Source organism: Phoenix dactylifera, chromosome 11 (assembly GCF_009389715.1).
Source record: "Phoenix dactylifera cultivar Barhee BC4 chromosome 11, palm_55x_up_171113_PBpolish2nd_filt_p, whole genome shotgun sequence".
NCBI classification, from domain to species: domain Eukaryota; kingdom Viridiplantae; phylum Streptophyta; class Magnoliopsida; order Arecales; family Arecaceae; genus Phoenix; species Phoenix dactylifera.
The window spans coordinates 13158470-13181511 of NC_052402.1; the positions used below are offsets into that span (position 1 = coordinate 13158470).

The window sequence follows — 23042 nt, forward strand, 5'->3', positions numbered from 1 at the left end:
TGCTGCCAGCCGGCGCCAGCGACGGACATCAGACTCCCTCCTGGACATCAAGCAGAAGGAGGGGGAGTCCCTCAAAGAGTACCTGGACCGCTTTACCGCCGCCACATGGGAGGTTCGCGAGCTAGACCAGTCGATAGCCATGTCGGCTCTGAAGACTGGGGTCCGCTCCTACCGATTCCTCTTCTCCATCGAGAAGAGCTTTCCGGCCGACTTCACCGAAATGCTGGCCCGAGCCCGGAAGTACGCCAAGGCCGAGGAGGCAGTCGCCTCCAGGCGGGGGGCAATCGAGCCCACCTCGAAGAAGCGGAAGAAGCGCCGCGAGGAGCGCGGTCGACAAAGGAGCCGGTCTCCCCGCCGAGAGAAGAATCTCCCCAGACTGAGGAGCCCGCCCCGTCAGCAGGGGCGACCTCAGCAGAGGACACCTCCTCGTCCGAGGTCTCCACCACGGCCCCGGACGTACCAGGCGAGGTACGAGAACTATACACCCGTCAATGCTCCTCGGGCGGAGATCCTGATGGAAATTGAGGGTCGGGACTTCTTCCGACCCCCGCCTCCTATGCGAGACACGGGATTTCTCCGAAATTCCAGGAAGTACTGCCGCTTCCACCGAGATCGCGGGCACGACACGGAGGACTGCTTCCAACTCCGGGACGAGATAGAAGCGCTCATCAGACGGGGAGTACTCAACCGGTTCGTGAGGAACCGACATGAGGAAAGGAGGCCGGCGGAGAATGTCGCACCAACCGAAAATCCTGGCGGCAACAGGCCTATCGCCGGCACCATCAACATGATTGGGCGGACCTCGGCAGGAACAGCCGCCCAGGGAGCACCCCCGAAGCGCCCACGCACTGATGAAGTCATCTCGTTCTCGGACGAGGACTTAGAAGGGGTCGAGACCCCTCACGATGACGCTGTGGTCATCTCAATGATTGTAAATAGGTTTGATGTAAAGCGTGTCCTAGTTGACAATGGAAGCTCAGCCAACATTTTGTACTACCATGCCTACCAAAAAATGGGGTTGACAGAAGGACACCTCCGGAGAATCAATGCCCCGCTGGTCGGGTTTACCGGAGATGCGGTCCCGGTTGAAGGTGAGGCTAGTTTCCTTGTCACAGTTGGCCTCGCCCCCCGGGAGAGCACTGTGAGGATGGACTTCCTGGTGGTCCGTCTGCCCTCGGTCTACAACGCCATCCTTGGGCGCCCAGGGTTAAACGCCCTTCGAGCCGTGGTTTCAACTCGCCATTTGCTCATGCGGTTCCCCACCGGCCAAGGAGTGGGCGAGGTCCGCGGAGACCAACTGGTCGCCAAGCAATGCTACATGGCGGCCCACACAGTAAAGCAACCAGCCGAGGCACCAGACCGCCCGATGGGCCCTCCACTGCCCATAGAAACCCTCGATGCGAGGGACACCCTCTGGAAGAAGCAAGTAGAGCCCGGTGAGCTCCTTATTCAAATCCCACTACAAGAAAATTTTCCCGAGCTAACCGTGCAGGTTGGCTCCGGCCTCGGCGCCCATGAAAGGAATCGCCTCGTCAGCTTCCTGCGGGACAACGCTGACGTCTTCGCCTGGTCGCCCGCTGACGTGCCAGGAATTGACCCTGAGGTCATGGTCCACCGACTCCAGGTGAGGCCAACCAGCAGGCCTGTAAAGCAGAAGAAAAGAGGCTCCGCCCCTGAGCGACAACGAGCTGCGGCCGAGGAGGTGGACAAACTCCTCGGAGCCGGCTTCATCCGGGAGGTCTCCTACCCGGATTGGCTCGCCAACGTAGTCCTCGTAAAGAAGGCCAACGGAAAATGGCGTATGTGCGTGGACTACACCGACCTGAACAAGGCTTGCCCAAAAGACAGCTTCCCTCTCCCGAGCATCGACCAGCTCGTCGACTCCACTTCAGGACACCAACTGCTAACTTTTATGGACGCCTTTTCAGGATACAACCAAATCCGAATGGCGCCAGAAGACGAGGAGAAGACGGCCTTCATCACCGACAAGGGCACCTACTGCTACAAGGTGATGCCCTTTGGCCTGAAAAACGCTGGGGCCACCTATCAGAGACTGGTCAGCCAAATCTTTAAAGACCAGATCGGCCGGAACATGGAAGTCTATGTGGACGACATGCTGGTAAAGAGCCAAGCGGCGGAACACCACATAGCCGATCTCAACGAGACATTCGCCAAGCTCAGAAAATACCAAATGAAACTCAATCCGGCGAAGTGCGCGTTCGGAGTCACCTCGGGCAAGTTCCTGGGTTTTATAGTGACCCAACGCGGAATTGAAGCCAACCCGGAGAAAATCCGGGCACTGCAAGAGATGTCGCCTCCAAAGACAGTTAAGGAGGTGCAGCGGCTCGCGGGGCGGGTAGCCGCCCTGGGAAGGTTTGTTTTCCGATCAGCCGAGCGTTGCCTCCCCTTCTTCAAGAGCCTCAAACGGCCGAAAGACTTCCGGTGGACAGAAGAATGCCAGCAAGCCTTTGAAGAGCTTCGGAGCCTTCTGGCCTCTCCCCCGCTGCTCACCAAGCCCCAGAAGGGCGAAATTCTTTACTTATATCTGGCCGTCTCCCCAGCTGCAGTAAGCTCGGTCCTCGTCCGGGAAGAAGACAAGCTCCAAAAGCCGGTCTATTACACCAGCCGGGTCCTCAGGGATGCTGAGACCCGATATTCTAAACTTGAGAAGACCATCTTCGCTCTCATCATCTCGGCTCGGAGACTCAGGCCTTACTTCCAAGCCCACACGATAGCTATATTAACCGACCAGCCTATGAAGCAGATATTGCAGAGGTCGGATCGTGCGGGGAGGATCGCCAAATGGGCGGTCGAGCTCGGAAAATTCGACCTAGAATATCGGCCCAGGCCGGCTGTCAAAGCTCAGATACTCGCCGACTTCATCATGGAGTGCACCCTTCCGGACGACCCCGAGCCGCCATCTGAGTCCGTGGAGGAGACCCCGAAGCAGCCATGGGTCCTGCACTCGGATGGGTCTTCGACCCCGGGGGGCAGCGGGGCCGGACTTATCCTCACCAGTCCAGATGGAGTGGTGGCCGAGCAAGCTCTGCGCCTCGAGTTCCCGGCCTCGAACAATGAGGCCGAGTATGAGGCTCTCATCGCCGGGCTCAAGCTGGCGAAAGAACTAAAAGTGGGAGACCTGACGGCCTTCAGCGACTCCCAGCTGGTGGTGAATCAGGTCCAAGGAGATTTTGAAGCTAAAGAGCCATCCATGCAAAAGTATCTCCAAAAGGTGCGGGAACTCACATCTGCCCTGAATTCTTTCAATATTCAGTATATTCCCAGAGCGGAAAACCTCAGGGCAGACCAGCTATCCAAACTGGCCACCTCCCGCATGAGCGAGCTTCCCAAGGGAACAGCGCTCGAGTATCTTCGGGTCCCCAGCACGGAGGAACCCGAGCCCACTATGTGCATTGACTCCGAGCCAAGCTGGATCGACGGGCTCGTCTGCTATCTTCAGGACGGAACTCTACCTCATGACGAGATGGAGGCTCGCCGAATCAAGCGCCAGGCTCCCCGGTATGTCTTGTACGAGAATAAACTCTATCGACAATCATTTACTTCTCCCCTTCTCAGATGCCTCCGCCCCTCCGAGGCGGACTACGCCCTCCGAGAGGTCCATGAAGGGATCTGCGGAAATCACCTGGGGGTCGAGCCTTGGCCCATAAGATCCTGCGGCAGGGATACTACTGGCCCACACTCCAGAAGGACGCAACAGATTTCGTCCGCAAGTGCGATCGGTGCCAACGAAACGCCAATATCCAGCGCCGACCTTCAGCTCTGCTGACCTCCATCATCGCCCCCTGGCCGTTTGCCCAATGGGGGATCGACATCCTGGGGCCCTTTTCCCTGGCCACCGGACAGAGAAAGTTCCTGGTCGTCTCCATCGACTACTTCACCAAATGGGTCGAGGCCGAACCTGTTGCCCGGATCACCGAGCAAAAGATGCAGGACTTCGTGTGGAAGTCTATAATCTGCCGATTCGGACTACCCCGTATCCTTATATCTGACAATGGTCGACAATTTGACAATGTTCATTTCAGGGAGTTTTGCTCTGAGCTCGGCATTGATCATCGCTTCACCTAGGGGTGGCAAAATGTGACCCGACCCGCCAACCCGACCCGTGTTCGACCCGCCATAAACAGGTTTGGGTTTGGCCTAAACAGGTTCGGGTCGTAAACAGGTTGACCCGTTAAGCCTGTTTATTAATTGGGTCGGATACGGGTTTTATATGTCTGACCCGTGTAACCCGTTTAACCCGTTTAATTGTTGGGCTGATAGACAAGGGCCACAACCCACAAAGCCTAGGGCCGGCCCAACTCCCCGCCTCAGCCCGTTTTAGTTGCCTCGGCCCAACACACCGCGTTGGCCCAATTTAATATTTATCGCGTCCGCACAGTCTCCAACTCCAAGGCACAGTCCGTGACTTATCGATTGCCCGAGTTCCCGACTTCCCGTCTCCTACTCTTCTCCTTAGGGTTAGGATTTAGGGTTTGTGCTGCGCCGCCCGAGCTCCATTTGGCTATTCCCTCCCTCAGGTCAGGCCTTAGTCTCTCTCGAGCCTCTCCCCTCTCCTTCGGACCTTCGCCTCCACCCTCTCCTCCTCCGTGCCGACAACTTTGGCCTCCCCGTCGACGGCGATCGTGGCGGCTTGAGGACCACACTCCACCATCCGCGACCTCTCCTTAGTTAGGGACTTAGGGTTAGAGTTTGTGTGCCGCCCGAGCTCTATTCCCTCCCTCAGTCTTTCTCGAGTCTCTCCCCTTTGCTCTCCTTCGGATTCTTCGCCTCCCGAGCCCTCTCCTCCGGACCTCTGCCTCCGCCCTCTCCTCCCCTGTGCCGACAACTTCGGCCTCCCCATCGACGGCGACCGTGGCGGCTCGGATCCTCTGCTCTACCGAGGTAAGAAAGATCTATCTTTTCTTCTTTCTTCCTTTGATGTTTCAGTCTTTCCTCTTTTCTTTTTCTCAAAGAACTTAATTAAAAAGTCAGACCTTGTTCTTTTGTTAAGGTGTTTCCAATTCGTTTACAAGGATTTTTGTCGATAGTTGTGCAATCTGTGATGAAGTTGTTGTTTATTGCTGAGTTGCAATGATTATTCATCAAATTAATCACCATCTTTCGGCTGAGATTGCATAAACGTTTTGCTATTTTTTTTATTTTTTATTTGTTAGTCCGATAGATAAAATATGAATGCCATGAGGTATCTGATGCTCAGTCTAATCGATGGCTGTGCTTCTCGTTAGAGTGGCAGATAAGGAGACGAACAGGTCTTGCGACACTGGTTGCTCTTCTTCCATGAGCTTCCTGTTACTTTTACCCTGCTTACATCTTTCTGTTCGAATCCTTTAGAAAATTGTTTGAGGTGTTGAAGAAAATTAACCAAAATCAGTAAGAATTTTGAGAAAAAAATCTTTTCTTGCAGGTAAATTTTGATGATTGGCCTAAATGTTAATGTTTCAGGATGGTTATTCCCCTAGATTTGTTCCACTCAATCTAGCAAATGATTATTCTTTACCTTTGGCTGCTTGCAATTAGATATACTTTGAAAGGGTTCTCATTTAATTTCAACATTTGTGGAGGTTGATTTGTTTGGACAGCTGCTTTACATGAGGGTGATGTTGATGCTGAACATTTATGGTGTGCTTTTTCATGATGATTTTTTCATGATTTATCTCCACATAGCTTCATTCTTATAATCTTATGTTATTCAAAATAGCTATTTGATAGTTTCTTTTGCTAGATTCTTTTTTTGCACAGGTTGCTATTGTAAGTTTGTAACTTTGGGATAGCAAGAAAATTCATCTGGAGATTGCTAAGCAAAAGGAAATTCATCTTGATGTATGTAATGCTGTTTTTATTTTTATTCAATAATAGTCTAATAGCCATCCCTAGAGGGACAAGAGGTGGAGATATTAGGTGTTCAGTTGGTCTGATGATCTGGGTCTGTGATTCTTGGTTGTAGTTCTATTAGCCTGGCTTTGTTTGTTAGGGATGCATGGAGTTGGTGCAGGCAAATGGTACTTGATATTCTTGGTTGTATGCAATGCTGTTCAGCTCTTTGCTATTGCTCTCTTGTGCCCGATATGAACTTAAATTGTGATCTGAAGTTGGTGCAGGCAGCTGGTACTTGATCTGTTCGATCACATAACTTTTGTCCCCTTATATTGAGGTACCAAACTCTTTTCTCTCCTTATCTTTTCATTAATTTCCTGACATCTATTATCGCAACTTTTCTGCGATACGAGCTCTTTGATTTGTATTAATCAAGTTGTATTAATCAACTTTTTTGCGATACAGGCTCTTTTCTACGATACGCTGCTGCTTTCTGGGTTATAGAAATATCGTGTTTTAGCAGCCACATTTTTGTCAGTGTTTATATTCTTGTGATTGAAAACTGACTACCTGTTCTCTTCACCATTTCTACAGTAAGTTACAGAGTGATGTTTTGAGGGAAGCAATCTCTCAGATTGCAAATGATTCTCGAGAGAAGAAGCGCAATTTTACTGAAACCATTGAGCTACAAATTGGTCTGAAAAACTATGACCCCCAAAAAGATAAGCATTTCAGCAGATCTTATGTTTACCTAATATAATTTTTAATGGCAAACATCATACAAATAACTTGTCCAATGCATTTGAATTCAGGGCCTGGTTGTTCTTCTATTGTCTATGGAGAGGCAGAGGAACTTGGACCTTTCTTAATACAAAAAGGCATGCCAGAGCTCAAATTCAACAAGCATTCTTGGAACCGGAGGAATTGCGACTCATCACTCGCCTATAGGCCCTATACTGGTAAGCTCATCACTTGTAAGCTGTGAAATACATATTATTGATTTAAATAACTTAGGGACGAGATCATTAAACTACATCTGCATTATATCTGTTGATGAACAATGTATGAAGAAAAATGAAAACATCTAGTAGCTCATTTTCATTAATTACAATTTGCAGCAACAAAATATTATACTAATGCTTGATTATGTCTTCTGCAGACAGAGAAAATAGGGCTTGACTATATGGATGTTGAAGCACTAAAAAAATGAATAAAAACAAGAAGCTGGTCAAAAAGCTTGCTAAGAAGTACCATGCTTTCCTAGCATCAGAGGCCATCATGTATATTGATATTTGTTCTATGTGAAGCAGATTTTCTTTTCGGGCTATTCCATATGTAAATTTGGATGATTTGACTTGTATTCCTTATCTTTGTAAAGATTAAATATTTTTTGAATATTGTTGGTATTAGATGAATGAATAAATACTTGTATTCCTTATGTTCAGCTTTTTGTAAAGATTGAATGCTTTTTTAATGTCAATGATGTTGGGACAAGATTTTTGTAATGTTTTCTAAATTTACCTTCTTTTTTTTCTTGTGCTGCTTAATGTATAAAACAGGTTGGATCGGATTGGGTTGGGCTAAGGTCTAAGGCTAAGAGCCTAAGTGGTTATTGGTTAGTGGTTACCTATTTATTAAACAGGTTTGGTTGGGCAGGTTAAATAGGTTCAAACAGGTTAAACGGGTCGGGTTGGGCAGGTTAAATAGGTTGGGTTGGGCAGGTTAAACAGGTCGGGTTGGGCAGGTTAAACAGGTTTAAACGGGTCGGTTAGGCAAACAGGTTAAACAGGTCGGGTCGGGTTGGGCAAACAGGTTACCTGTTAATTAAACAGGTTAAACGGGTCGGGTCGGGTTACCTGTTTAATAAACAGGTCGGGTTCAGGTTGTAATTTCTGACCTGTTTAATAAACAGGTCAGGTTCAGGTTTATGATTTTCTGACCCGATCTGTATCTGACCCGACCTGTTTATGCCTGACCCGACCCGATTGCCACCCCTAGCTTCACCTCGGTTGCCCATCCCCAGACAAACGGGGAAACTGAGGTAACTAACCGAACTATTTTGCAGGGACTCAAAGCTAGGCTTGATCGGTCCAAAGGACAGTGGGTCGAGGACTTGTACAATGTCCTTTGGGCGTACCGGACCACATTCCGACTGCCCACGGGAGAGACCCCCTTCAACCTAGCATACGGCACTGAGGCCGTCATCCCATTGGAGATCGACTTGCCTTCTCCGAGGGTGGAGCATTACGACCCCGATACCAATTCCTCCCAGCTCAGGAGCAATTTGGACCTCGTCGAAGAGACAAGAGAGGTCGCCCGGGTGCGCATGGCGAGATATCAACAGCGAACGGCCCAATACTACAACTCCAGAGTTAAGCCCAAACTCTTCAAAGTAGGGGACCTCGTCCTCAGGAAAGCCGAGGCTTCTCAACCAACCGAGCAAGGAAAGCTCGCCCCAAACTGGGAAGGACCGTATCAAATCGCCCGGGTACAACGGCCAGGGGCGTACAAATTGAAGTCCCTGGAAGGGACTCTGATCCCACGAAGCTGGAACTCCGAGAATTTACGAATGTACTACCAGTGAGACCCCAAGGGGCTCAAGATAATCAGGATAATGGGCTCAGCTCCTTTTTCTGCAAATATTTCTCTCATTTTGATGACTGTAATCCTCTTCTAATATTGGGTCGTCTGTGATCCTCAGATTCCCCGGCCAAAATCGGGATGCCTCGAGGCTCGACCGTAGAGTCCCAAACTCCCTCGACCTCGGGAAGAATCGCAGGACGGTGAAACGTCGACTGGTGCAAGATTCCTCGACTAAGGTCGAGATGCCCCGAGTGTCGACAGTGCGTGCCCAGACCCCTCGACACTTCGGGAAGACGGGGTAGTACCTTCGCAGTCCCCCGTGGCGCTCAACACCAACAACGGGGTAGTACCTTCGCGGCCCCCCGTAGCGCCTCCTCGACTAAGGTCGGGATGCCCCGAGGGTCGACCGTAGAGAATCAGACTCCCTCGACCTCGGGAAGGCGCCGTGAGGGGTGGAAAGGGTGGCTCCACCCGGGGCGCCACAAAGTGGACCCCCGGGAGCGGTCGACGATCCCCGATCCCCGAAGCGAGCGATCCCTCGACTAAGGTCGGGATGCCCCGAGGGTCGACCGTAGAGAACCAGACTCCCTCGACCTCGGGAAGGCGCCGTGAGGGGTGGAAAGGGTGGCTCCACCCGGGGCGCCACAAAGTGGACCCCCGGGAGCGGTCGACGATCCCCGATCCCCGAAGCGAGCGATCCCTCGACCAAGGTCGGGATGCCCCGAGGGTCGACCGTAGAGAACCAGACTCCCTCGACCTCGGAAAGCGTCGCCGGTCGGTAGAGCGTGCCCAGACCAACCGACCTGACGAACGATCCCTCGACTAAGGTCGGGATGCCCCGAGGGTCGACCGTAGAGAACCAGACTCCCTCGACCTCGGGAAGGCGCCGTGAGGGGTGGAAAGGGTGGCTCCACCCGGGGCGCCACAAAGTGGACCCCCGGGAGCGGTCGACGATCCCCGATCCCCGAAGCGAACGATCCCTCGACTAAGGTCGGGATGCCCCGAGGGTCGACCATAGAGAACCAGACTCCCTCGACCTCGGGAAGCGTCGCCGATCGGTAGAGCGTACCCAGACCAGCCGACCTGACGAACGATCCCTCGACTAAGGTCGGGATGCCCCGAGGGTCGACCGTAGAGAACCAGACTCCCTCGACCTCGGAAAGGCGCCGTGAGGGGTGGAAAGGGTGGCTCCACCCGGGGCGCCACAAAGTGGACCCCCGGGAGCGGTCGACGATCCCCGATCCCCGAAGCGAGCGATCCCTCGACTAAGGTCGGGATGCCCCGAGGGTCGACCGTAGAGAACCAGACTCCCTCGACCTCGGGAAGCGTCGCCGGTCGGTAGAGCGTGCCCAGACCAGCTGACCTGACGAACGATCCCTCGACTAAGGTCGAGATGCCCCGAGGGTCGACCGTAGAGAACCAGACTCCCTCGACCTCGGGAGGTATCACAGGTCAGCAAAGCGTCCACGAACCCGCCGACCTGACGTGGGATCCCTCGACCAAGGTTGAGGCGCTCCGAGGTCCGACCATAGGGTCTTAAGCCCCCTCGATCTCAAAAAGGGCTACAAATCAACAGAGCCTCCCCAGATCCTCTCAACTCCGGCAGGAGTCGCCGGGTCCATGGGAAGCCCGAGCCCCTTTTACAAGTCAAAAATGACTCCGGAGGTCGACGAGGAAGGGAAGCGACCTACTCCACCATGCGAAGCATGACCCCGAGAATGCAAGAGGTACACCCAACTAGACGCCCTCCTTGTCAAATTTTATCTACATATTGCCGAGCGGGATCTCGTCCAATGTTGGAGTCTTATTTTGCCCCAAAGCCGGGCTTTTTCGCTGGGTCGGCTTAAGACCGACCTCCCAACTTCATCATGCCTGCTCTGTTCGTCAAGTCTCCGCAATCCGTACTAAGGCTTCATAAAGTAGGGCCCAACTCGGCTCTTCTAAGTAAACTCCGACGTCCAGCTGAGAAAGTGGTCCCGGCCACGAATGTACCAGCCAAGCACAGGTACCAAGGCAATCTTTGGGAATCCCAGTCTTGTTCACCGAAATCTCGGCAGGGTCCGAGAACGATAACTATGAAAACCTTCGGCAATAACTTGTTTATTAGCCCGCGCTCCCTATGAGAGGTTCAGAGTTGAGTTCGGAAACCCGACTAAACTCCCCGAATAGCGGCACGAATAGACCTATTCCGGTCCCACTTGAAGGGCTAAGGCCCGACCTCGGTGCCTTAAGATTTTCCTAAAGGCCAAACGTGGCAACTCCCACGACTCTAAGATCCGAGTTATAGGACTTAGAGAAATTTTCTAGAAACCTAAGCTCGGAGCTCCCTTTGGTCGAGACGACTGGAATCCGAGAAGGCTAAGATATAGCCAGGGAAAAGGGCAGCTTCGTTAAGCAGCCCAAAGATTAAAATACGAAGTTAGAGGTCGTCGAGGCGGTTAGCTAAGGTTCTAGCCTCATCCACGACAACAGAGGGAAAGATGAACACAGAATGACAAAAACATTTCTTCATTAACAAAGGGCCGGAAGGCCAATTACAAAATTGGAAGTCGGCCACTCAAGGGCCGACCCCGGATACAATGAAAAAGAAAAGAAAAATATGCTTAAGTCCTAAGCGGCGGGAGCCACATCCGGGGGGTCATTCGGCACATTGATGACCTCATGATCTTCCTCCGGAACAGGCTCGGGGCCGGGAGCAGGAGCTTCGGGCGCCGCCTCCGGGACAGCGTCGATCTCGGCCACCGGAGCCGCCTCCATGACACCGTCCGCCTCGGCTACCCCCGTCGAAGGCTCGGCGGGGTCCTGCTCGTATATTCCCGCCTCGGACGTCAGGATGGCAGGAAGGGCTTGCACGTCAGACCCCCAGCCCCGGTCCTCCCTCGGACGGACCGTCGAGAAGTCGTACTGAGGGCAGTACCGGCGCACCTGCTCCCGGAAGTTCTCGAAGCCTCGAAGGAAACCGTCGACCGTCTCCTCCTCCAACATGTCGTGGAACTCTTGCGACTCTTTGAAGAGTTCCACAGCATGCTCGGCTCGTTCGAGGGCCCTCCTCTCCCGGGCCTCAAGTTGCCCGAGTCGGAGGCGCAAGACCCTCTCCTCATACTCGAGGGCCGCGACCCTGGCCTGGACCTCCCCTAAGCGCGCCTCCGTGCCGCGCATGGTTGCCCTGGTCAGGGCATGAGCCGCTTTCTCCTCCTCGAGCGCCCCCACCATGGCAAGGCGCTCAGCCTCGGTGGCTGTCCACCGAGCCTCGGCCGCGGCCAACGCCGCCTCCAGCTCGGCGACTCTTTTCTTGGCCGGCTCCAGTTGCTGGCCGAGCTGTTGAACTTCTTCCCGATACCCATGGGCGATGAACGCCATGGTGTCGAGCTCGAGAATATGCTGAAAAGAAAGAAACGAGGGTATTGTGAGTTGAAAAGCACATATGTACGCTAAAAACTCGGAGAAATTAAGAAGGAAGCTTACCCGGGCGGTGTTGCAGTAAGCACTGCCGACGACCTCCTCCAGCGAAATACCCCGGAACACGGCCCGGTCCGCTGGAAGCACCGCACGCCGCAATATGGAGCGTGCGACCTCGGCATCTTGAAAGGCCGAGCGCCCCTCGGGAATAGAAGAGTCCGGCTCGACCGACTCTTCTCGGAAAGCCCGGGAAGAGCTCGGCACGATCGAACCCGAGGTCCCGGAGCCGCTCGCCTCGGTGCCTCGGGTAAGCCCGGGTCCTGGCTGCTGCGGCCGGACCACGGACGGCTCCTCCCGCTGGGAAAGGGGGGTAGGGCAAGGAGGGGCCGACGAGCCCGCATCACCAACAACCCGCTCCCGCCTCGGGTCGGCTGCAGGGGCCCCCGCCTCGGGGCCACTCATCCCGGCCGACGAAGAAGCGTCGTCCGTCCTCGCCCTCTTCCGAGGCTGGGGCGCAGCACCCCCGGCCTCGGCCTCTCGCCTCCTCAGGCGAGAGAAAAGTGATGTGTTGCTGGTCGGCATGCGTGGAATATCTGAAATCAAGAATTTTGTTAAGAGTCAGACCCGTGACCGTAAAGACGGAGAACAAGAAATAAATAAATAGAATAATGCAACCGCCCTTACCCTCGGGGCGCGCCGAGCTCAGACCCACGCTCGCCAGGGCGTCCTCCCGCAGGAGCTCGGTCAGGTCGTTGCCCCTCCCGAGGGCTCGCAAAGAGTCCAGGGTCCTCAGCTCCCTCCCCGTGGGCTCGGAGAGTTTGTTGAGGGCCTTCAGCCGAGGGTGTCCCCACCTTGGCTTGAACCCCCAAGGCGCCGCAGACGCCAGAAAGAAAAACTTCCTCTTCCACTCGTGAATCGAGGAAGGGGCGCCCCGGAAGAGTGACATACCGCCCCGAAAGGCGAAATACAACCACCCTACGTCCGCCGGGTTTTTCTTTAACAGAAAACACCGGCGAAAAAGGCCTACCGAAATCGGGATCCCGTGCCCGAGGCACAGGGATAAAAACCCGATTATGGTCCTCCATGAGTTCGGAGCCAACTGCGCCGGGATGAGCTGGTACTCGGCCAGCAAGTTGCTCACGAACTCATGAGCGGGAAAACGCAGGCCCGCCCAAAGTGTCTCGCGGTAAACCGCGATCCGACCTGGGGGCGGCTGCGTCACCCTGTCTTCCGGCCCTGCGGTTTCAAGGCGAAACCCGGGCTGGAAGAAGAAATGGGAGCGGATTAACTCCAGCTCCTCTTCCGACAGACTCGACCCAACCTCTTCGGGACCGGAACCCATTCTCACAGAAGAGTGGAGTAAAAGTTAAGAGTAGAAAATGGAAGTTGACGAGGAGGAGAAAAGAGGAAACCCTAGTGAAAACAGGAAGAAAACTTACTGGACATTGCCGGAAATCGCTCCGGGCACCACCAGCAAGATTCAGCTGAGGGAGGAAGCAGGGGGGAAAGACGACGAAAATAAGAGGCAGCCAAACAAGACCTTTAGGGCAGACTCGTGGGGTTTATATAGACCCCCCTGACGGCCCAGATCGACGGGATCGGTTCCCATCCCCCCGACCGGGTTGCGCCGCGTGTCGACCTCAGAAGCCGAGGCACCGTATTCACTCCGGTTTAATAAATCGGATACGAAATCGAAGCGTTGTCCCATCGGATCTCGGGGCCTCATCATGGGTCCACAGAGTCAAATCGTCTTGAGGAACGAGCGGACGTAACCCCCGCTCCCCTCGTTTAATAAGATCTGGGACACGTGGAGCTCCGATAAGGCCTCCACTTCTTCGGAATTATGGTCCAGTAACATGAAATCGAAAGCGTCCGACCTCGGGTCGCGCCGCGTGTCCGTTTCAAACCCCGTAACGGCACACCCATTAATGAGCCAGAAACGTCGATTACGGAATCGAGACACCGCCTCGACGAGCTCGAGGTCCCCTATCATTAATCCGCCGTAAAATGATCCTGGCAATTCAAGAAGCATGATGATACGAGCTCCATCATTAGCTCACCGAATAAAGCAGCCTCGAGACGCCAAAGGGCGCATATCTCACCATGAAAGCTCCGGAAACCACAAGGGGGCGGGCGAGACATTCCCCCCAACCATAGTGACAGACTTTACTTCCCACGTCCGAGCCCCACAAGCCGCTCGAACTCGGAAGTCGGGGGGTAGTGTTGGGGGGAATAAAGTTTCCCCCCAAATGACATAAATGCCCCTAAGAAGCCGTACAACCTCCGACCCCGGACAGCCGAAGTCAGCGTCCGACCTCGGAACGATCGGCCACAATACGACCGACCCCGAAACCTCCGACCTAAGAGAAACCCCGATGTCCGAGGACCGTACTCTAACACCCCTCCGGCATTTATTGCACATGGTCGCTGTAATCTTCCGGCACACTCAACAATAAGTGCGGATCTCCGGCTTACTCCACCATTAATGCGGATCTCCGGCTTACTCCATAATAAATGCGGATCTCCGACTTACTCCACAATAAATGCGCATGGCTCCTGACATCTACGGATCCCCAGCTCTCCACGGCAAATCGACCCAGCAGGGTCTAGTCAACTATGATAAGTCTCTGATCTCGGCCATGCCGCCGACATCAGTGCAATGATTCGCCTGACCGAGCGCCGACCTGAACAACATGCCAAGCCGTACTACGGCCTCGCCCTGTTACATCACAGGTAAACCGACCCCCGCATATAAAAGGGAGCCTTGGCCTCTCAAGAGGGGATTGGAACATTCATACACCCAAAAATCACTGTTTATCTCCTTCTCCCCACTATTTGCCCCCTCCCTGACTTGAGCGTCGGAGGGCCGGCGCCGGAGAACCCGGCCACCGATTCGTGTGCAGGCACCCGGACGGAGGACGCCGCCAGCCAACGGATCGCCGCCCCGCTGCGAGGACCTGCTGTTCCTTCTCTCCGACCGCCCCGGATGGAGGACGCCGCCCGCCGACAGATCGCCGCCCCGCCGTGAGGACTAACAGTCGCTCCCTCTCCTCGGCCGAAGATTGCCCCCGGGTCCAATTTCCAGCAACAGGTATCATACTTTGCTGTGTTTAGAAGAAAGGGAGAGAAGAATAGAATGAGAAAATAGAGTCATTTCTTTAGAATCTATTAATTCATTTGGGAGTTCATTCAGACGGATTTTGTCTTCATTAAGGATCACTCTTGTGCCATATTTTTCCTAGAGTTCAAGGGCCAGGAAAGAATCTCCTTAAATATTTCCTTTACTATCTCCTCTCGTGATAAAGCAAACAATCTTTGCAATGTCGTCACAGGAAGCGCAGGTTTTAAAACTGAACGGAATAAGTCCTTGTCACCATATGATTCCTCTCAAAGTGCAAATCAATGGTGTCATTTTTTGTTTGGATCCCAGTCCTGACCAAAACTTTTTACGTTATTCCGACGCCCCAGTCTGATCTAGCTCACTCCCGGCCATCGACATCTGACCGGTCCAGAAAATTATTCAAGAGTGATTTGCCATGAATGAAGCTATCTAATACGCAGCTCTATTGGCCTTCCTATAGACATGCTTGATGCGGAAGGCGACGTTACTACCTACTATGCCCAAAATGTCTCAGAGCAGTGGATGGCAGCCACCATGTTACTAGTATACTCTTGAATCTAGCCGATCACCATAGTGGATGACAACCACTCAAAATTACGTTACACGCTGAGCAAGACATAGACCAACCCAAACTGCCCTCAGCTTCGTCCCAAAAACAAAAATGTCGAAAATTTGGTACCCACTGGCCGCCACTACTCTAGAGTCATATTTTGTGAGTCAGACCGCTTCAAAAACATTCAAAACTTCCAAACCCAGACTCTTGTTCTTTTTTTTTTTTTTGCCAATAAAAAGGGGAAGAGGGGAGGAAGGGACAAGCCCACCCTGCGTAGCAGCCCCCACTGGGCCTCCACCCCGCCAGGAGAATGTTCGATGCGGGCAGAAATGACCGTATGTTGGGCACCCCGGCCGGTTTTACTCATACCCTCCCCACCCGTGGGCCGGCTCGGTTACCCGACCCGACCCTCCGTGTGAGTACGTCACACCTGGCACCACTCAGGCTACCAGCCGACCAGTAGCGTTTCCAGACCCCGTGTCCAGGCGTGGGGCATCCGGTCTCCAAATTTAATCGACGCCCGCGCGTTTCGAACCTGGAACCACTTGGTTGGAAGCAAACGCCCCGTTCCAACTGGGCTACCACCTTGGTGGCCAGACTCTTGTTCTTCCACCGTTTTCGGAGCCAAACAAACTGCCCCACCTATCCAGCCGACAGCTTTCAGGACACCAGCAAAGGCGATTGAATCATGACCGTCCACCGCTGTTGATCCTATACGTTCTCATACCAAAAAAACAAGAGAGATATATTTCAGTCACGATAAAACATCCGCCCGGCCCGGCCCGGCCCAAGCCGTCGCTAATACCGTTTTTCACTTGTCCGGTTCTTCCTACGATTTTTGATGGATTAGACTACCGCAGGGTGCAGTGGTTTTAGATGATCCCATTTAGATTACCAAAGGCCTCTGGAAGAATCTTCGTAGCCACTCCATCCCCCTCTACTCCATGGGCCTCCTCCCTTTCGCGCTCTCACATCTCCATTCGGCCCACGAAAAAAACAAGTGAGATATTGTAAATATCCACCCGAACCAAAAATTTCCAGGCTGGCTCAAGCTGTCCACAATACAGTTTTTTTTTTTTTAATCATGAATGTGAACCAAATAATATCGGATCTATTTTTATCTGAAACAATCTGAATATAGATAAAAATTTAAGCATCTTACTAATATTTGTATACATATCCAAAAAAAAATGTATATGGATATAAATAGAGAAACTATTTGATCTGTATCTGAATATTCGTTTAAATTTGTAACTCTATTTAATTTTATATAACACTCATGAATTTTTAAGAGAATAAATAACTGAATTAATATGCTATAAAATTGATTTATCATCCATGTAGTAATATTTTTGATTTAGTGGTCATAGAGTTTAATTATCCGATTTATATCTGTACTTTTGGTATCAAATATATATTTCATATCTATTTAAAATAAAAATAAATATGAATTTTTTATCCAACTAACATTCATATCTATATCTGTATTTGTCTAATAAAATAATTATAGATATGGATATATTAGTATCTGATTTATATAGAATCAGATTTCAGCCTTGGTTTTTTGAACTCCGCAAGATTCCAATCCAAATCTGCTCCCCTACCCCCTCTATTGTCACTCTTCTCTCTCAGCATCTCGTTCCGGCCCACTCTACCCATCTCCAAGACTCCAACCCGCCCTTAGAAAACCACAGGAGGATTCTCCTACCCCGTCGTCCTCCATTGCCACTCCTCTATGTCTCTATCTCTTTTCGGCCCACGAAAAAAATAAGACAGTTCTCCAAATCTCTCGGTGTCCCATCCGGCCCAAGAAAGAACAACAAAGAGATTATTTTTTTAGTCAATATAAAGTGCTTGTCCCGAGTAAAGATGGCAATCAACTAGATGGGTCAGATACAGATCGGACTAGATGCAGGTCGGATCGAAAATTTATCAACCCAAATCTGACTTGTTTATTAAATGGTCAAATTTTCAAATCTGAATCCGATTTTTTTTATTAAATAGGTAATCCAACTGGGCCAATATAACTCATTTATTAAACATGTTAGACGGCTTTTTAACGAATTAAATAGATTTAAACAGGTTAAACAAGTCGGATTAAACATGTTAGAAATAAGTTAAACATGTTTCAAATAGTTTAAACATATTTTAAATAGGTTAAACTGATCGAGTTAAGTTAAACATGTTTCAAATAGTTTAAACATATTTTAAATAGGTTAAACTGATCAGGTTATAGTTCGACCTAATTATTAAATAAATTAAAATAAATTAAATAAATCAAAAATTTAAATCTAAACTTAATTTATTTAATAAATAGATTTAGATATATTGCTGTTTTTATGATCTATACATATTTATATCAAACCTAAATTTTTTTAAAAGCGGGTCATTTGTGGATTGGCAAATAAAATTACAAATTGACTATCCGGTAGAGGACTCAATCGTATTTTACGGCGGTTTGAGATTGACTGGGAGTCATATGCAGTAGATTCCCAGGGGCTGTCGGGGGGCATTGTGGCTCTGTGGAAGCGGGGTGTGGCTACAGTTGACGTATTCCACAACTGCTCCCAACAGGTCATCATGATCATCTCGGAACCTAATGCTGCACCGTGGATCTTGTGCGGAGTGTATGCTAGTACAAACCATCGGACCAGGAGGGTTCTGTGGGATGAGCTCACCCACTTAATTGCTCAGGGACTTCCGTCTGCGATGGTGGGTGACTTCAATTGCATCTTGGAGGAGAGTGAGAAATGAGGAGGCAGGGCCTTCACTGACACTGTGGATAGAAGGGAGTTCCGCGATTGCAATCCTCTCGCGTAACGGCCTAGTAGATCTGGATTTCTCCGGTCCGCGTTTCACTTGGTGTAACAACCAATCCGGACGAGCTAGGGTGTGGGAGCGACTGGATAGGGCTGTTGCTTCCACTGACTGGCTCATCAGATTTCCATCCTATAGGGTTAGTCATCTTTCTCGGATTGCTTCGAATCATTGTCCTTTGCTGTTTTCGACGGTATCAGGTTCGAGTCACCAGAGCCCATTCCGTTTCGAGAAGGTCTGGCTATCCTTTCCTCAATTCTGGAACATTGTCCGGGGAGCTTGGGGCCTGCCGGTCCGCGGTAACGCCATGCAGAAGGTTTCACGAAAACTGGAGTTGACCAAGCGACGGCTACGTCGCTGGAACCGTGAGGTCGTAGGTGATATTTTTAGGAAGCTGGAGGATGTGGAGGCTGCGATTGCTGACCTCCAAAGTAGGAAAGATCAGATGGGCGCGCTCCCCGAGGCTGATATGGTGAGCCTCTGGGGTCTTCTCGCCACCCACCACTCGATCCTGCGTCAACATGAGATCTTCTGGAGACAAAAATCCAGAATTCAGTGGGTCAGAGAGAGTGACCGGAACACTAGTTTCTTTCACCGATCGACGGTTATTAGAAGGCAGAGGAACACTATTCGTTCCTTGCGGGATGAGCGGGGCCACTGGGTGGAGGATGATTCGGCGATCAGCCATATCCTACTCGAGTTCTTTCGCTCCCGTTGGACGGAGGATAGTGGGTCTGACGTCGCCGGCCTGCTCCCGAGAGCTGAATCCCATATCGGGGTGGCTGAGAATGCACTGTTGGTTCGACCAGTGACGGAGGGGGAGGTGCGAGAGGCTGTCTGGGCACTGGGTGAGGACAGGGCTCCGGGCCTAGATGGCTTCCCTTCTTTCTTTTTCCGGAGATACTGGAGTATCGTCTGGATCGCAGTGGTAGAAGCGGTCTTGTGTTTCTTTAGTCGGTCAGGTATGCCTGACGACTAGAAGGCCACATTTGTCACGCTGATACCTAAGCGAGCGGATGCGTCCGAGCCGAGCCACTTTAGACCGATCAGTTTGTGCACTACTTTATACAAAGTTGTGGCAAGAATACTGATGGATCGTATGAAGCCCTTTCTCTCCAGCATTATTTGTTAAGAGCAAGGTGCTTTTGTTGAAGGTAGGAGCATTTCCGATAACGTTATGGTGGCCCAAGAGATGATGTGGGATCTTCGACGGGCCCCAAAGCGATGAAGCCTGATGGCTATCAAGCTGGATATGGAACGAGCTTACGATAGAATCAGGTGGAGTTTTCTTAGGCTAGCTTTGGAGAGTCTGGGTTTCTATGAGACCTGAATTGGTAGGGTTATGGGGTGTGTCCGGAGTCCGTAGTTTTCTATCTTGATCAACGGCTCTCCGTCTCCACTCTTTAGTTCTACTATGGGGCTTCGGCAGGGATGCCCGCTATCCCCGTACTTGTTCATCATCTGTTCTGATGTCTTATCTCGATCACTGCGGGCTACGTGTGCCGCCGGAGAGTTGGAGGCTTACGTCCCAGCTCTAGGGGCCCAGCCGATATCACATTTACTTTTTGCCGATGACTGCCTCCTCCTGACGCGTGCCCGCGTAGCAGATGCCCAGGCTATTAGGCGAGCTTTGGCCGCCTATTGCTATGCATCTGGTCAGAGAGTGAATGTCCAGAAATCCTCCATCTCCTTTAGCCCGAGTTCACTACCCGGGGTTCGACGTGAGATTCGGAGGATTCTGGAGATGCCCGAGCAGGACGGGACCTGGACATACCTGGGTGTTCCGATCACAGGTAGGAGACTGCGTGTATCCGAGTGCTCCGGGATGGTGCAACGGGTCCAGAGTAGGCTAGAGGGCTGGCGGGCAGCGTCTCTATCTATGATGGGTAGAGTAATGCTGATTAGATCTGTTTGGGGCTCTATGCCTATCTATCTCATGACCAACATGGTGGTACCAAGATCAGTCCTACTGAAGATCGAGCGACTGATTCGGGGCTTCTTATGGGGCTCGCATGGTGGGGGCCGTGGGGTGCACCTGGTGGCATGGGAGAGTATCTGCCTCCCTCTTAGGGAGAGTGGCCTTGGGGTGTTGTCTCTCCTGGAGAGACAAGAGCTGCTCCTCGCCCGGCATGCTTCCCGCTTCATCCTGGAGCCGCAGGGTTTCTGGAGCCGGATCATGACTGCCCGCTATGGGGGTAGGCCAGGAGGGCGGGGTTCGAGGAGAGCAGAGATGTTCCTTTTTATGGCGTGAGATAGCGAGATATGTGCTTATGGTGTCGGATCACACCCGATGGCTGATAGGCGACGGCCGCAGCATCGATGTGACTGGGGACCCATGGGTTGATGGCCTCCCCCTGCGCCGTTGGCCGACTACTGTTAGTGTCGAGGCTGGAGAGGGTTTACATGTCTGTGATCTTATGACCCCCGGGGAGGCCGGCTGGGACGAGATTCGATTAGCCCGTTTCTTCGGGGAGCATCTGGCGGAGCGGATTCGCTCCCTCCCTCTGCCACAGAGCGGTGGACCAGATGTACGAGTGTGGAGTTTCTCGACCAATCCCAGAGTCAGGATGGGTGTCCTTTCCCGCATTCTTAGGCGGGAGTACGAGCCTGGTCCTGATTGTGCCTGGATCTGGCGATTGGGCCTCCTCCCGAGGGTTGCGTTGTTCCTTTGGAAGGTGGTCTGGGACCGTCTTCCAACGAGAGCAGTACTTGGTGGACGAGGATTGAGGATCCCCCTGGAGTGTGGGGTTTGCGGTGTGGCCGAGATGGTCGACCATGCCTTGTTTCGGTGCTCATGGGTGAGAGATACTTGGCGTCTGGCAGGGGTTCCGCAGCCGGTGTGGAGCTGTAGGGACCAGTTCTTACATGCCATGCGCCAGGGCTCGGAGTCTCCGGCACTTCGTATATTCGGCGAACGATGTATATCGCCGAGATTCGTGGTCGAGAGTGCCCGTAGTCAGGCGGCAAAGATGTGTCACATCTCCACCGCCGGAGGGACCTTGACAGCTCAGGACATCTGGGGCTCCCACCCTGCTTCGGCAGTATCCCGCACGGTGTTTTTCACCTGGGAGCCCCCACCCCCGAGTTTCCTCAAGGTCAACTTTGATGGGTCAGTCCTGGATGGTGGCACGAGGGGAGGTGCGGGTTTCGTCATTCGGGACCCTTTCACTAGGGTTGTGGTTGCTGGTGGCAGTCATTTATTTGACACCTCGGTTCCGAGCGCAGAGCTGAGAGCTGCCTGGGCGGGCCTACGACATGCCCGGTGTGTGTTACAGGCTAGGTCTATCATCCTAGAGGGTGATTCAGCCACCGTTATCAGTTGGATCTGAGAGGGTCCTAGGGGTGACGACAGTGACCACCCATTGCTCCGTGACATTTGGGCTATGGCGAGGGATGGATGGGCCTTTCAGGCCAAGCATATCTACCGTGAAGCCAATGGTGTTGCGGATTGGGTGGCTGCGTATGTAGCTCGTCATTCCGGAGACACCTTGTGGACTGAAGATGGGGAGCTGCCTTTGGCACTTCGAGGTATCCTATTTTTTGACTTTATTGGGTGTATCCGTACCCGTCAGGTATGATCCACCCGTATTAGCAAAAAAAAAATAATAATAATAAAAAATAATAAAATTACAAACCTTGGTCCAAATCAAGAAATCCACGCCCGGGCCGGCCGAAGCCGTCCCCAGTACCGGATTTTAACTTCTCCCGGCTCGGAGACAACTTTAAAAATCGCCGAGTTTTTCAATTCCCCGCTCTCGTCCATTGCCCCTCCCCTCCCCAACTCCACCCCCCCCCTCGCTCTCTCATTCTCTCTGGGAATCTCCTTCCGGCGTTCGATCCGCAGATCTAAGCTGTCCAGGATCGCTGCTCGCTGTCTGGTTTAATACCTCGTTTTCTTTGATTCTTGAGTGTTTTGCTTTTCTAGGTTGCAATTTTGCTTACGATTCTGGATTCAGTGATTTTGAGTTAGATTCGCTCTTCTTGATGCCTCTGGGATTTCGATCTGTGGATTCTTGTTGGTTTTCCGTAATTTTATTCTGAAAAAAAATAATTGTTCTTTCGCTCGGAATTGAGCCAGGAAACGCTTTTCTTGATGATTCTAGGATTAGGTCTTCAATCCTTGCGCTTCGTGTCTCTCTCTCACATCGATTCGATTCTAAGACAACCTTATATCTTAAACTGTTCGACTGACATCTGAACTCTCTGTCCAGGTTTTGTCCTTCTTAGTGACTAGATACTCTCGGATTTTCCGTTAGTACTCGTTCTAATTTTTGTTTTTCAGGTGCTTCGGAGCGTTAGGATAGTTCTTGATTTGTGTTTTGTTAGGATTTCTTGGTGGGTTTCGGGATGGATAGCTCCGAGGTTGGTAGGACTTCACCGGAAGCTCGGAGGCCGTATGGTGTAACGAAACCAATCTCCGCCGCCGGGCCAACAGTGGAAGATCTCCAGAGAACTGTGGAATTAGACAATGTATGTTTCTTTCACTCTTCTTTGCCTCTTATATCTAGTCATTTCTTATTTTATGGGTATGGTTTTCGATTATTTTTTTTTAAAAAAAGGGCATTTCATATAGCTCTAAAATATGTACCTTTTTTTTTCTTTTTTTTCTTTTTTAATTTTTACGCAGCTGCGTGGCGAGCGCAGAGCGAACTATTCTTTCGCTTTTTTTTTTTCAATGATAGTTCTTGGCCGGCGCTGGCCTATATGAGAACAAGGAAGAACCAATAAAGAGGG

General features: G+C 51.7%; 1 long non-coding RNA gene and 2 other non-coding genes across 9 annotated transcripts; all 3 read left to right on the top strand.

Moving 5' to 3' along the window:
- Positions 1-4400: 4400 nt before the first annotated feature.
- LOC120112394 lies at positions 4401-7329 on the top strand. Of its 7 annotated transcripts, none has more exons than XR_005513928.1 (6): positions 4401-4902; positions 5426-5640; positions 5744-5841; positions 5993-6172; positions 6301-6794; positions 6995-7329. It is a non-coding gene; the product is annotated as an uncharacterized LOC120112394 (long non-coding RNA). The 7 variants fall into 7 exon arrangements; XR_005513930.1 differs by having other exon boundaries at positions 4404-4902; positions 5583-5640; XR_005513929.1 differs by lacking the exon at positions 5426-5640 and having other exon boundaries at positions 4405-4902.
- LOC120112687 lies at positions 5052-5136 on the top strand. Its single transcript, XR_005514258.1, has one exon. It is a non-coding gene; the product is annotated as a small nucleolar RNA Z196/R39/R59 family (small nucleolar RNA).
- LOC120112693 lies at positions 5192-5333 on the top strand. Its single transcript, XR_005514264.1, has one exon. It is a non-coding gene; the product is annotated as a small nucleolar RNA F1/F2/snoR5a (small nucleolar RNA).
- Positions 7330-23042: the final 15713 nt, after the last annotated feature.